At 40.8% G+C, this 16,475-nt stretch overlaps 1 protein-coding gene across 4 annotated transcripts in view; it reads right to left on the reverse strand.

Annotated features, from left to right (window-relative positions):
- The window catches only part of LRRC4C (leucine rich repeat containing 4C), a 591,735-nt gene extending 575,472 nt beyond the window's left edge, over positions 1-16,263 (reverse strand). For 3 of the 4 annotated variants that reach the window (XM_083432915.1, XM_083432913.1, XM_083432916.1), the window contains exon 1: positions 15,507-16,263. The gene's annotated coding sequence lies outside the window, so the exon portion shown is untranslated. The remainder of the gene's footprint in view (positions 1-15,506) is intronic. The other variant, XM_083432912.1, reaches the window with a different exon arrangement.
- Positions 16,264-16,475: the final 212 nt, after the last annotated feature.

The following is a 16,475-nucleotide window of genomic DNA, read 5'->3' on the forward strand; positions in this document are numbered from 1 at the left end:
CACCTAACTCTGCATTGTCTTTTTATATATATATGAACATGGTGTAACGTTGGAAAATGTTGATTACTTCTCCTACCTGGGCAGTTATCTTTCGACGAGGGCCTACATTTTGTTTACAAAGTTATTGTACTACCAACCTTACTGTATGCTTGTGAAACATGGACCATGTTATATATTCCATCTCCAACTCCTCAAAAGATTTTCACTGGTGTCTCCAAAATTTTTACACATCACTTGGGAAGACAGGCGAAACTAATACCAGTGTATTGGAAGAAGCAAAGATCACCAGTGTTGAAGCAATGATTCTTCAACATCAACTTCGTTGGACTGGTCATGTTGTGTGGATGTCTGATGATCGTCTTCCAAAGCAGCTACTCTACTCTGAACTTAAAAATGGAAAGCGTAATGCTGATGATCAACAAAAGAGGTTTAAAGACTGTCTCAAGGCAACTTTTAAAAAATGTAGTATAAACACATTTTTTGGGAAACACTTGCCTGCGAGTGCTCTAGTTGGAGAACAGCTTTTACTGAAGGTCTCATGGGCTTTGAAGACACTCAAACTCAGGACACAAGGGAGAAACATGCTAAGAAGAAGGCACGCTTGGCAAATCCACATCGTGATCAACTCTCACCCGATGTCCCCACTGTGGAAGGATGTGTGGATCCAGAACTGGCCACCACAGTCACTTACAGACTCATTGTTAAAACTGTGTTTATGGAAGACAATCTTACTCAGCTACGAGTGATCGCCAAAGAAAGAAGAAGATATATATATGCTTTATTGGTTTCAAAAACTGTGTAACATAAGTAATAAACAGAAAATGAAAATGAAAATAAACAAACATACATTCATTCCATAGTTGGTGCTTGTTGTATATAACATTTTGTAGTTGGATTCAACATGACATCCGGTCCCCCCATTTTGGTTCCCAGATTATATTCTTTATCTGCACACTAAACTTTGTCTCCTCTAGGTTGTTTCAATTACATTAATTTTACAAGATTCTCCTACTATTACATGCAGAAAGTCATTCCAGACCTGCCAACGGATTTATATTTTTGCAATGTTCTTTTAAATAAACTCTGTATACATCCCACTCTCTGTTGAATTTTTCATTGGTACCATCTCGGAACCTTGCTGATATTCTGGCTAGTTCTGCATATTCTCGCAATTTGTTTTGCCAGTCTAATTTGGATGGGATAGCTTCTCGTTTCCAAACTTTTGCAATTAAAATTCTCGCTGCCAATGTGGCATAGATGAAATCCCAAAGAAATTAAACTCTGCATTGTCTACACTGATTGGCAAGCAGTTCTCCAGGGTTACAGACAGGGAACATCCCTAACCCTATCTTCAGATAACAGGGATTGAACCAGGGACCTTCTGCATATAATGCTGACACTGAGCTGCAGCCTACAGGTGATCAACCAGGCCTGTCCCACTCCTTTTGAATATAAAATGAGTTATGTGTGTCTTTCAGTGCAGCTTCCATTGAGCTCAGGGTTGTGGGTTCTGGAGCCCCATACAACCTGTATCTTGGGGCTAGGCAGAGGGGATGGTCCATTTGCCTGCTGCCCTATATTCTCCATCTCTTCTCTTTTGTTTAATTGCCATTTCATCCCCCATGCTGCAACAGGTCCACGCCAAAGCACATTTCCCTCTGCATCTTGCTCCAGAGTGCTGATTCTGCCCTATGGAGTCTCAGAGTTATGGTAAAGCAACATCATTCATGTGCAACCCAGACACCAGCCTGTCTCCCCTCCTCCTCACATTACTTGGTGCTTTGATCAGTGATTGGGTGTTTTCCCAGGAGCCAAAGAAGCCCACAACAAACAGAAGTGTGTGACCTTATTTCTGTAATTGGAAGTTGTTCAGAACTGTTTTTAATGCAGTGTTTTAATGTTGTGTTTCAGTGCTCAGTTGGAAGGCTCAAACAGTGCTGATTCAGTCGCCTTGTCAGATTCAAGGCATCATTTGATGAGACTGTCATCAAGTGAAAAGCATGCACTTGGGAACTCATGCACGTAGGAATTATCTTATGTGCTGTGCAAATGTCTATGAGATTTTGCCCAAAATGCTGTTTGTAAACTTAAGAAATCAATGCTAAGGCTGAGCTAAAACAGCTTCCCATTTTTAATTGATTTATTTTAAAGATGTATGCCTCCTCTCTTGCTCCTAACAAATAATGTATTCTGCAAACCTTTCATCACTGTTCAAAAGCATCCCCTTAACAAATTGGAACAATACCCATGTAAAGGTTCGTCTATTCATTTATGCAACCATATTTTGCTCTGCCTCCTTGTGTCTTAATGTGCTTTGTTTTCCCTCTGTTACATTGTTACATAGACAAACCTACATTATCTTGATGTGATTACCATTTGTGATTTCAATGTATTTTTATTATTGTATTTTTAGTGCATATTTAATTTATGTGATTTTGATTTTCAACTGTCGGACGCAATCATGCATAGGGATTAAAAGAATGAAATATAAATCTCTAAAGAAACAAACATATAAACAAATATAGCAATCCTAGGCAGGCATACCAACTCAGAGCAAGGACCATTGAGTTCAGTGTCCCAGACCGTGCTTTCTTTTTGTAAAATACAAGGTGCTGGTGGTACTCATAGCTTGATAAAAGTGCTGTTGGTGCCAGGACAAAATGGCTCACCTGTGTCTCCTTTAGAAACAGGATTACTTTCCATAGCAACCTTCATTCATGTTGCACTTGCACTGTATTGACTGAAATTACCATCTACCCCCCCCCCAAAAAAAAAATTCTTCCTAGAACTGTGAACTTCAGCTGAAAGCTCTTGTATAAATTCAGGTAGAAGTATAGTCATACCTCAAGTTGTGTTTGCTTCACGTTGCATTTTTTCAGTTTACGAACATGGCAAACCTGGAAGTGTTTACTTCTGGCTTTGCGCATGCGCAGGAGAGATCTGCGCACTTCACGCATGCACAGGAGCACTCTATCATGTCATGCACACCCGCAGAAGTGGTGCTCTACTTACGGACTTTTCAGGGTGTGAATGGCACCACGGAATGGATCGTGTCTGGAAATAGAAGTACCACTGTACTCTGTAGACTTATGGGATTAATATGGAAGTTCCATCTACCTTCTCTTCCATCAGATTTACACAGGTATGGTTTTTTTTAATCCATCTTTATTCCAAACAGTGGGACATCTATTCAATCACACAAATGTCACACTCTACCTAGTACCCATTATATAACACGGCATTTGGTTTGGAGCAATACTTTACAAGCCTTACTGCAGCTCCTTAAAACAGAAATCTTCATTCACAGCTTTAGGGTTTCCAGGTATGCCTCTGCCTATTTGGATGGGAGGTTCAAATAACATTCTAGCCCACCCAAGATTTTGTATCTGTGAGTCCAGTCTCGAGGATATCTCACACTACTTAATATGATGACCCCAGGTGTCAATTTCTCACCTGTATCCTCTGCTCCTTGTCAATCAGACCCTGCCTGCTCTGGCTGCTGGAAAATTATAAGTCACAAACCTAGTCGGGTGAATGGCAGGTGCATTTTGATCTGTAACCATGCACTAATTTAAAGAGAGGATTCATGTTCATTTTATTCTGGAGGGGGGCTTTTATTGTACATTACTTTAGTTGTTCCTTTTTGTTTGTGTGTTGCTTAATAAAATGTGTTAAGTTGATTTCTATCAATATATGTATTTTGTATTTCTTATATGTATTGAATTGAGGTGTCCTATGGCTGTCAATCACCCAGCTCCTGCTACCCTCCTGAGGAAAACCCCACCCAACCCTCCCACTATATATAAGGGTCTGGTGACTTCTGTTTCAGTGTATCTGAAGAAGTGTGCATGCACACAAAAGCTTATACCCAGAACAAACTTAGTTGGTCTCTAAGTTGCTACTGGACAGTTTATTATTATTATTTTATATATATATATTGACTGCATCAGACTAACACGAATACCTACCTGAATACTAAGATAAGTCAACCAAGGATCTGACTCAGTTTAAGGCTGCTGAATGGTGGGATGGGGGAGTGTAAGGAATGCATTCAGAGCCACATAATAACTAGAGATCTATTTGTTCTCATAGAGTTAGATAGTTAAAGCTGTCACTTCAGGACTATCACATTATTGTCTGGAAAATTCCCTCTGGACCAACACATGAGAGACACACCGTTTTCTGGTAATCATTCAAAGATAGAAACTATCACACCTGGTGAAGCTGTTGCTAGGGTCAAAAGCAGCAACTGTGAGTTTTCCAAATGGTTAATTTTTTGTTGTATTGAATCATCACATATCTTCCTTATTCCATCTTATTAAAGTGACAGGATTCCAACAGATTGAGAATTGTTCTCAATGTGACTGCCTGGCTCCACTTACTCTATCCAACTCTATGTAGGGGTTTGAAACATCACGTTACACCCAGGGATAAGGGTGGCATTGTGGTCTAAACCACTGAGCCTTTCGGGCTTGTTGATCAGAAGGTCAGCAGTTCGAATCCTTGTGGCAGGGTGAGCTTCCATTGCTCTCTCCCAGCTTCTGCCAACCTAGCAGTTTGAAAGCATGCCAGTGCAAGAAGAGAAATAGGTACCGATGCAGCGGGAAGGTAAACGGCTTTTCCGTGTGCTCTGGCTTCCATCATGGTGTTTTGTTGCGCCAGAAGTGGTTTAGTCATGCTGGCCACATGACCCGGAAATCTGTCTGTTGACAAATGCCGGCTCGCTCAGCTTGAAAGCGAGATGAGTGCCGCACCCCATAGTCATCTTTGACTGGATTTAACTGTCCAGGGGTCCTTACCTTTTCTTTTTTAAAAACTATGTGCATTGAAGTGAAACAATACGTAAAACCTTGAACTTGGGGCAAAAGAGAGAGAGCAGTAGTGAGTTATTTGTATTGATCGGAAGATATTTGCATTTACTTTGCAATAAATACTGTGCAGTGAAACATACGGCTCCTCTGTGTTTTAATTAAATCGTCTAAAAGGCAAACTTCAGATCAAGCAATCTATTTAATAGTTAAATTCTCCTGCATAAGAGATCTTCTCCTACACGCACACACCACAATCTCACACTCTCAGTGTGTCTGGGAAGCATGCAGTATTAGTCATCACAATCATCAAATTTGCGGATGATACAACAGTGGTGGGGCTCATTAGTGAGAATGATGAGACTGCTTACAGGAAAGAAGTACAGGGGTTAATTCAATGGTGTAAAGAAAACAATCTTATGCTTAACACCAAAAAAACCAAAGAACTCATAGTTGATTTTAGGAGAAAGAAAAGTGTATTTTTACCATTGCACATAAATGGCGAGGAGGTGGAGAGGGTTGGTAGTTTTAAATACCTGGGCATTTATATCTCTGAGGACCTCTCATGGACTGCAAATATTAACATGGTTGTGAGGAAGGTGCAGGGGAGGTTGTATTTCCTGAGAATGCTCAGGGGACTGAATCTATCTCAGCACCTACTCCTGTCCTATTATCACAGTACCATCGAGAGTGTCTTAACCTATAGTATATTATCGTGGTATGGAAGCAGCTCTGAAACGGATAAAAAAGCTTTACTGAGAATAACAAAAATTGCCCAGAATGTTATAGGGCTCCAGCTACCAACCCTGGATGAGATCTTCACGTCTCGCACTTTGAAGAAGTCACACAATATCCTGAGAGATCCCACCCATCCTGCTCACAACTTCTTTGAACTGTTGCCTTCGGGCAGAAGATATAGGACAATGAAAACACGAACCACACGCCTTCTGAATAGTTTCTATCCAAGAGCTCTGATTGCACTAAATAATGATCTCAGGGCCAGTTGTAAGAAATAGCAAGTAGGGAGTAGGAAGAAATGAGATAGGGTTTAGGTCATGTTATGCTTTTAATAGGTCATGTTATATTCTGGATTATGTATGTTTTATAGATTATGTCTGAATGGGATGAGAGTGTTGGAGGTACGTGCAAATGTGTATGTGAAGCCGGTCTTTGGGTGGGTGTTTGATTTTCGTTGTTGTGTATACTGTGTATATACGGACAATGACAAATAAATTTCTATTCATCAATGCACTTAGATACTCTACTTTGGCACCATCCTGAATAACTGCAGGTATGCAATAAGTGAAGAGGATTTGTCTTCAGGATTCAGGTTAGACGATCCAGGACTTTTAGTGCTTCACTTGGAAGAAAGATGCTCTCCCCAGCACAATGTCAATGACAGGCTGCATGAGCTGCATATTAATGTACTGCTGAACACTGCCAGTTTTCTCAGAGGCTCTTTTGTGAATAGAAGAGACTACACTGGCAGACAGGTGGGGAAATGCAGCTACTATATTGCCAGTAACATGTTAAGATCATCAACGTTTCCTTGATGAGTAAGGCTTTGCCATACATAGCACTATTTCAGCTGAGAGCTCAATCCCCAACAAAGTATGAGGAAAGCCAACAGAGAAAACAGAACACGCTTCTTCACTCTTTGACTAATGTGGATGAATGAAGGGGTGAGATCTAATAAGGCATTGCCAAAGAGGATTTTGCATTCCATTTTGTTCCTGAGGAATACACAGACAGAACTAAACATGGGTTACAATGCACCTTGACTGTTTTTGCTCTTCTGCTTTAGGCATCAAAATGCACATCTACTCAAAAGTAAGCCTCACTGAGTTCAATGTGACTCACATACCGGAAGATGTTACACATTTGCAGCATAAGAAGCACAATTGAAGGCCTAGTTCTCAATGGAGAAGTTACCATTACTAGGAAGCAGGTTCTTTCCTCAAGTTATTCCCTATACTTCAACCCACATAAGTGAAAGTTAGACATTCGCAGAGATGGAGAAGAATTCAAACATCATATTCAAGTGCACTGGAATTTTGAGGATAAGAACAGATCAACAACCTCCAAATCATGACCCCATCTTCACTGCCAAGGAACCCAGGATGTGGCTATGTGTGCATGGCTTCAGTAACACAAATGTGTGCCCATGCACAGAGCATTATCAATGTTCCTTGCAAACACAAGGCTTCCCTCCATGCATACACACACACCTGTCATAACAGCAGATATTTTGCTGGTTTCAGAGTTTGTTAAAAGAGGCACAATGTTTTTTAAGTGGCTTTAGCCTGTGAGTGACATTTCATTCATTCATTCACAAAGTGCACAGGGCTAAAACACTAATGGGGAACATGTGACAATCACCTCCAGCCAGCATGGGCAATGATAAGGAGAAATGGGAGTTGATCCAGAAACATCTGGAGGGCCACCAGTCCCCCCCACCACCACCACATCACTGGCCTAGTCACAAACTTAACAGGAGTAACTAGAGGGCAAATGAAACACAGCACTGCTTTGCATCATGTGGTGGTGGTAACAACAACAACAACCCTATCCTACTGGGTTGCCTTGCAATTCGCAAATAGCGGTACAAGTCTCATTAACCTTAATAGGGGTTGTGCATTGGAACTTTACAGCATCTTCAGAACCAACCAAAAGGAGAAAACAATTTACAAAGTGAAGGAGACTCTTACTGTAAGTCTCTTAAAATTAACTTGCAAATGCCAACTTCTTATGAGCAAGGGAGGGGATGGGTAGTTACCTTTCTCCTCTGTCACTGTTCTCAGGACTGGGAAAAGCTGCTTATTCTATAAAGCTGATTGCCAGGGAATCCTGGTTTTGTGAGTACTTTTATGGTTTCTGAGGACTAACCTCCTACAGAATAAGGGTCACAAGGTTATCCAACAGATGTCAGTGGCAAAGGAGAAAATAAAAGCATGCACACCTCTGTACTGGGTTGGTTGTAAGGTTCTTTGATGGACTTCTGCATTATATCCAACTTAGGGACTTCAGTAGGTGTTGCCCTTCTCTCCAACCATATGACTGACAATTGCGGGACCAGGAACGGCTGTGAAGATGTCATGGCTGACTTCCTACTATTGGTATTTGGGCTTTTGGTATTTCCATAGATTTGCTTGTTGTCGTACTTCACATCACCTTACCAAGAATACAGGCACCACCCTAAGACATGGCCTAGATATACATGAAGCTACTGCTGTGCTGAATCTAAGCAAGTCTGGATCTAGTTAGTACCTGGATAGATGACTCCTTGGGAACCAGACATATAACTTGGGTTCCATGATGGAAAAAATGGAATATAAATGAAAATGTAATGGATTGACCTTTGCATATGTAGGGTTGGTATGCATCACTGAGTTTCTGCCTTTTCTGGCATTCCAGACCACATTGACTCAGCCTATACATGCCCAGATTGTATGGTGTGGATACTACATTTTTGCTCTGTGAGCAGAGAGGGTCTTCCATTCATGGAGCTTATGTGTGCAGGGCCTTCAAAGTTACGCTAAACTTTTCAGCGTCTGCCGTCCACCATCACCAGCCACCAATATACATGTTAATGTAATATGTGAAAGAAGAACACTGGTACAAAAGAGGCAATTATGGTTAAAGATTCCTGCAAAATAGCCTTGAAATTCAAGCATCACAAAAATAGTCTCTTCCAAAAAGCTGGCACAAGAGGCAAAGAACACACAGTATTCACCATCTGGTTTCCAAAGTCTGTATTTAGTACAGTTTATCCTCATATTGAGCTTCTTCTAACACAGCTTAATAATACAGAAAACTTTTCCTGGGCTACCTTCAGCTTCTGACTTAAGTAGACTTTATAGTGTTTAGTTTCATCCTCTGGCTGACTGCATAATAATGAAGAAGTCTTTCCAAAATACAGAGGTCTGGAGAGATTAAGAGGCAAAGAGTATGCAGCCTGATTTTAGGTATGTGTCTTCAAGCAATTCCTATGAACCTCAGAGATGCTTACTTCCATACAGCATAGCATTGCAGCCTTGGTGAATTTTGTTCAGAGGAAGATGTTTAAAGGCATGCTAAATAGAATGCATACCGATTGTGATCAAAGGCTAAGGCCAGCAGGTCTGTTTTGTAGCTGGACATAGCAGATATATCCAGAAGGCTTTAACCTACACTCAACTTACTTGATGGTGCTCCCAAAATAATTCCATGATGGGGATAAATATTCATGTTCTGCAAATCAATAACTAATGTGTAGCAAGTGCACACCATTCTACAGCAGTGTTGGGGAAGCTGTGGCCTTCCAGATAATGCTGAATTACAACTTCCATCATCTCTGTCCATAGGTCATGCTGGCTGAGAATTATGGGACTTGAAGTACAACAACATCTGGAGAATCACAGGATCTCCATCCCTGTTCTGCACTCAGGAGCACATTAATACTTGCATTTTTGGTTAATTTTCCTGTGCCTGACTGTTTTGTTCTGAAGCGTCTGCAATTTCACACTGCTTTCATTGTTTTTGATGATTTATTTAAGTATGCCTCTCATTTTGTTATATTGCTTTATTTTAAGATATTGTAGGCTGCACTGAATGGTCCTCTTGCCTAGAAAACCAAGGTTAGGATATAAATAAGTAGTCTGTAGCAACTGCTGTAAGAAGATGGAGTTAGCAAAATAACCATCGATGGGGAAGGCATTAGGCAGTCTCTGCTAGCATGAATTACAATGTCTGCTACTGCATTTTATATGTGTATAGAGATAGACAATTTGGACATCACATGCCATTTGCTCTGAACAGAATCATTGCATGTAGTACAGCAATGTTGTTCATGAGTTCTGTCCTAGACTGGCTTGCTCTGGTCACTGTTATGCTGTTGCTACTTCTGTACTCTAAGAAGTTAAACACATAGCCAATTTTCTGCAAATGAACTCTCTAAAACGTTTCAATGGAAAAGCATTATTTTTAAAAAAATCCTGGGTTCAAGAAGGAATTATGTTTAAAGAACCTCAACAACAGCACATTTACAAATTACATAAACACTGTTAACAGATGATTGAACACATTTATATTTTCACTTGGGTCAAATAAACTACTGATATTACCAACTCATTCTTGTTATTTAAGACTGTTGGATTTAATAGGGCTTACTCCCAGGTAAGCAAATAAGTCTAGGATTACAGCCTTAGGCATCTATCACACTGATACAGGCGGCAATCATTTTAGGCTTGTGCAATTGACATGTGATAGCCAATGTGTGGGTCCTTTCGGACCCAGAAGGTGGAATAGGGAGGTGGAGGTGGGAAGAATTGGGTTGGAACAGGGGCAGGGTGGGGAAAATGGGGACAGGGCAGAATGGGGTGGGGTGCACTTATATGCATTTCACTGACACGCACTGGGGCCAGGAATGGAGCCCCGTGCAAAATGGTCACCATCTGTATACTGCTTAATATTTGAGAATTTCAAAGGAGTGTCCAAAACCCATATGATAATAAAAAACCAAATAAAAATGATACAATACATGGTAGTAATATAAATTCCTCCAGGGTGACCCACAAAAAACACACACCAGACAATAGCAATGATCCGGGAATGCTTGAGCAAACAGAAAATACTTTGGTGTGTGCCAAAAACATATAGTAATAAGTGCATGCCTTAGTTTTAAAGGGAAGTAATTTCACACGGCAGATGCCACCACAATAAAGGCCCTACTTCGAGTGGCCTCGGGTTTAATTTCAGGAGAGTGTGGCAACATCAGCAGGGCCTCTGAAAATCTCAGTGACCCAGAATGCTGTTGTGCATACCGTATCTAGAACCTAAGTAAGTAATTTCTAAGTAATTAAACCACACCTCAGAGGTTCTTCATTGTTCCTCATATCTGCTCACAGCCAGATTCATGGGTCATGGATGGGCCCACATTCTGCTTTGACAGTAGTGTCACACTTTTCAAGAAGCTGGCAAAGCGACATTGTGTGAATGAACATAAAGGCATAGTAAGGACCAGTCTGCCCCCATCTATCAGCCAGAAAAGAAGCAGCTTTTCCAATGTTTGCTTTTCTCTTTCCTCCCAATCCCCTTTTCATTTTGTAGCTCATCTATTAGACTGTGAGTCTTCAGGCAGGTCTGTCTTATTTTTAATGCATGTACGGTGGTTAGAAAATTGTAGGTGCTTTATCAGTTTTAAATGATCATTATTTATTATTTTCTTAAAATGGAATTCTGCAAGAGCAAGGATGATTGCTTTTACTTCCTTAAAATAACCATAATTTGAATGCGTACAACTCAAATGAGAGCATCCCATGTTTCAGCTTCCCTGCCATTACTCATTAGATTCATGAAATACTGTTTGATGAATAGCTATTAGCCTATTCAATAAATTTTCCTCACTGTACATCATTTTAGAAGCTTAGAGTTTCAAAGTATTCTTGCAACCAAACCCATCTACTAATATTGCAATGACCCAAAACACCAAGAATTAGTAGATGAGAAAGTGGTGAAACTACCACCAAATTATAAATAAGGTTTTGTTTCTATTTTATAAAGCAACAGTGTTTACTTGGGACCCTTTTCACTTTTAAAAAACTTATCTGGTATGTGCTACATGATCTTCATGTGGACATTTCTTAAGGAAGTGTTTTGCTGAACCAGACAATGGTCCACTTTGTCTTCCATCCCTTGCAAGAATCCCAGCAAGCATAAATTGCTAGATATCTAATGTGGTTTACATTCTGGCATCCCTAGCATAGAGAACTCTTGATACGAGTTCTGAACACTTGATATGTAGTTACTATTGACAAGATGACTTGGACTAGTCAACGAGACAGTTTTAGAGCAGAGCAAACAAACAGTGCTAGAGTTAGGCATTCTACACCTGATGTGAAAGGTCCAGGTCACACCCTTTGCTTTGGGCAGGAGCTAATAAATTCAGATGGGGGTGGCTAACTTTTGGCTCTTCAGATGTTGTGGGATTTCAACTGCTTCAACTTCACCCAGCCTGACCTATAGTCCGGGATGATTGGAGCTGTACTGATCTAAGGCATCACTGATTTAAGAAATACAAAATGCAGAATGATGCTTTCCTTTTGGAATCTGATGCTTGAAGCGACTGCTTCTTGGTAAAACTGACCAGAAAAAGTTTTAAAAGGTGTAAATGCATAGGTCCAAAAGTCTCTTCAGGAGCCAATTGGAGCAAAACGGACATACACTTCATAAAGGACAAACAGCAAAAAGGTGCTCTAAGTTCAGAGAGCTCAAAGGGGGTTTAACGAACTAGGTACCTAGGTCACTGGGATGGTGTCCTTATGAGACTGCTGTTTCAAGGAGTGGGAAGATTACATTCAGGCTCTTTAATAAGCTTTATCCTAGGCATCTGCTGAAGGAAAGAAACATGAATAAGTTGGCTGCTCTGAAATGAGCAGAAAGTTATGAGGGGAATTAAATAATTCTATATGCAATAAAAACAATTTCCCAGTGGTTCTTATTTTAACACCCATTTTTCCCCATTGGCAACCACACCATCTGCATAATTTGATTCACTACAAGGGAATTTTATTGTCAAAAAAAGATGAGCACAGTGACTTTAGGTGTAACTCCTTCGACTATCACAGCTGTTCAATTTGTCATCAATTCCACCACCATCACTTCCATGGGACATACTATTCCATACTAAGAAGACATAACTAACCACTTGGCTGTACGCATCATCCTCAGCCCACACAGTTTGTGCTTTTGGTAGATCAATGTTTGTTTGTTTCCTATTTAGCATTCCAAGATGACCTTGCCAGTTGTCATCCCAGCATGTTTCAGAGGAAAGGAAGAATTCATGTGTAAAGTGCCTAGGGTTTTCGGATGTGGAGCAAGAGTCATAGGGCCTGGAGGGCTAAATGATTTCAGCAGCAAAAGGAACAACTGAGTGATCATACCTTACTCAAGGAGGAAGAAGCAAACTTTTTTAAAAAATGTTAACCACATTTCTGAAAATGTTTGGATAATATGTTTTCAGATTTCCATTTCGCCTACATCTTTGCTGAGGACTGTTCACTGCAGTATCACTTTACTTTGGTTTGTGCCATCTCAGAGACTTTCCCATAGCAACACATTGACAAGTACCAGAATATAGAAAGGTGCACTTTTACATAATACTTGAAGCAATATAGCCACAGAATGAACTGTGGTATCTTCTGCACTGTTGAAATGGGGGAAAAACATACACACTTGAAAAAGAAAATCCATACCTATGATAAACCAAGTGAAACACTCTCTGAGACCATATACAAGTTTCTATTTTACTTCCAAAAATGCTCCTGGATTTTCATAAATCAGCTAGTTTGCCACAGAATATGTCAGTACCGCCTTTTTATTGGCTGAGGTGTAGTTCTGCAATACAGTCTAGCTCTGCTGGATTTTAAAGGGTAATTGAGTAGGTGGGGGGGGCATCAACATTTAAATGTACCAACACAGTTTTGTTGGGTTTTAATGCTACATTCTCATTGGCACATTACTCTGGAGTACATCTCATTGAACATAGCAAGCCTTACTTCCAAGTTAATATGTTTGCTATCTGACGGTGAGTTATGAATGCCTAGATTTGAAATCCTATCCAGTATGACTTTCAGATAACTTACACTGATTTGAAATCCAGGTTGAAAATGGAAATAATGCAGTGTTACAAATTGTTTTTTTAAGAGGCACCCAACAAATACTAACGAGCAGACAGCATTGTAGGACAGAAATGCTTCTCACTTTCATATGATAATTTCATGCAATTTGGTCCAACTACAAATGACAGCACCATCTATTCACCTATTTAGCAACTCAATGATTGCCTCATGTCAAGTAGAAAGTCTTTCCAAACTCCTGCTGAGGACAGCTCGACCTCAGTAAGTAAAAGCACAAGACTGTCTCTTGTTACCTCTCTGCACCTTTAGATTTGATATCCTCAGGGTATCCCATGCAACATCAGTTTCCTCCATCACCTTAGATCTTTGTATCTCAAAAGACACTGTTTCGAAGATGTATGTAAAATGTTTTCAAACCCAGAAAATGAATGCCGTCACGAAGCATTTGCAATCCTTGTGTTGAATGGAAGGACAGGCAGTTTGTAGAAGAAATGCCAAAGCAAAACAAATCTAAAGTAAATGTCATCTTAACTAGAGAGAGATTGGAATGTCATATTTCAGAGCAGCAACGCGAATGGCAGGCTGGCATATTGCTTTCGGGAGATGAAAAGGAAAATGCATCTGGGTTTACCTTACCTTCTTTAAACACCTCCCCCTCTTCAATCTATTTTCTGCAAAAACAATCACTAAACCTTCAAGGAGAAAGTGACAGGCAAGCCACACACACACACACACACACACACACACACACACGGCATCACTAGGCGCTTTGATTTGTGCTGTGACAGAGCCTTTTTATTAAGTTTTCAGTTTAACTGTACCACAGCCTTTAAGGAAATAAAACTCTCTTTATTGAACATATTAAATAAAAAGGCAATCAAGTAGTTTTGCCTTTATTGATAGGTTAAGTATCAAATATCACCATTTAAACATTATATGTATATAGACTTGCATAAAAAGATCGCTCGTGACATGATGCAACCTCTGCCTTTTCCTAACTGTATACATCTCACATCCAATGAGTCTCTCAAACTGCATCCAATAATTCACATGTATGCACTAAGATGGAGCAAGATATTCCCAGCAAGCCCTCTTGGGAACCGTTACTCCTGTATTTACAGAAGGTTCCTCAGCCTCTTGAAAAACCAATGTGATGTCAGTGTGGCAATCAAAATACTCCGGTGAAGGAGTCCTTTCGTGTCACTCCACTGCAATCACATTTCACTCTGAAAGACTAATTGCAAGGTGGAAAAGGCTAAGAGAATCTCAGATCCTTCACTTCAACACCTGTACACGAAGCAAGGATGAACATGAAAGCTAAACCACCAGACTCAGGGAAACAATCTGTCACCGTAAACCACAGTGGTCCAAGTGTTGCTTTAGATGTATATATGCATCTCACCTTTGCACAAACATTGAAAGGGGCTAGGGAAATCAGATGTGGCTAACATACTGACCAGGCAAGAAAAAGAAAGACAGCCTATGAAGATAAATCTGTGCACCCAAGTCCCACCAGCGACACAGACATCACAGAGAAACTTTATATAAGAAGCAGCAGCTCACAAACCCTGACAAATTCCCATTTTGCTATCAATCTACACTAGCCAAGAGTAGCAGGAGCAGCTTTCTGAACCCACATATCCATCATTTCAGCTGAGCAGGCAGAAATGCACAGAGGAGGAAGGGGTAAAAAAAACAACCCAGTACCAGCTAAGGGAACACAAGGACTCAAATCCAAGTTAATGCCTCAATAGAGGTAGGCTATAGGAAGGTAGGCTATTAGTGTATACTATACACTTATTTTTCCACAAGCCACAGAAATCCTCTAAAACAAGCTTTCAAAATACATTTTCAAAACATTGTAGATCAGCAGTATGCAAGATTCTTTGAAAGGTGCTATCCTGCCCAGCAAAGAAAGAGCAAAGGAGTTGTAAAAGACAAGCACTTGAACCTAGAGGCAACTCCAGCATGGCATTAGGCACTCTCTCTATATACCCAAATCTCTTTTTCAACCATGGAAAAAATCTCATAGAACAGAAAGAAAAAGGAAGGAAGGAAAAGGTGGCAACACCTCTCGACTTACCTTTCTGGTAGTTCCCCCTGTTAATAAAACTTCTCCAAGGGCAATTAAAATTCCTCCAGCTGTACCCGAAGTCACACAGGAGCACAAAAATTAGTTTTCAGATGGTCCATCATTTCCTGATCATCCAACCCTGGGGAGGGGAGGGAGAGAAAAGGTGTCCAAGAGACTTTGCCAAAAGTAAGTCCAGAATTCAAACACTATTGGGGGGGGGAGGAATCAGTGGCCCAATGATAGAAAACCCCCCTCTGCACGATACACCTTGCTCCTTGCTCACCAAAACTGTATAGCAAAACTGTCAGTGGTAAGCCTCCAATAGCGGCTGTGTATGCTGCAGATGGTACGTCTCACTGTTACCTTCCCTGATGGGTAGAGGTTTCAAAGAACGGCAAATGCAGGGAGCCCCCCACCCCCTCAAAAAAGCCAGGTGGACTGCCAGCCACTCACTCACGCTGTCTAATTAATCAAGAGAGGGACGGATTGGTCACCAGAGGCACCTCCTGCCAGGGTGCACGGGATTATGGCAAGGTTATTAATCTTGCTTTGCTGCATCCCCCCTCCACCCCCTACATCCAGCAGCCTGCATTGAGATGATTGCCAGCTCTGTCTCTGTCCCTGTTCTACTGCATTTTGCTCAGCCCTCCCTTGCTGCAAGTGAAACACAGTGGAGAGAGGAATACTAATAAGGTGGTTAGCTACAGTTTCTTCAAGGCATTCTACGTAGTCTGTGTGCCTCTCTCTCTCTCTCTCCGTGTGTGTGTGTGTGTGTGCACAAGTGTGTGAGGAAGAGAGCAGGTCTGTGCCTGCATGTTTTCTAGGGGAGGGGGGAGCACTCTATGAATTCATTTGCACTTGCTCCATGAAGGCAGCTTCCACATTTGGCAAAGGAAGAATTTATTTGGATTACTTCTGTTAAGGAAGATCAGAGGCAGGGATCTTATTTGATAGATGATATAAAGGAGAGTGAGTGCT

This window comes from Podarcis tiliguerta, assembly GCF_965153285.1.
Source record: "Podarcis tiliguerta genome assembly, chromosome: 1".
Classification (NCBI taxonomy): Eukaryota; Metazoa; Chordata; class Lepidosauria; order Squamata; family Lacertidae; genus Podarcis; species Podarcis tiliguerta.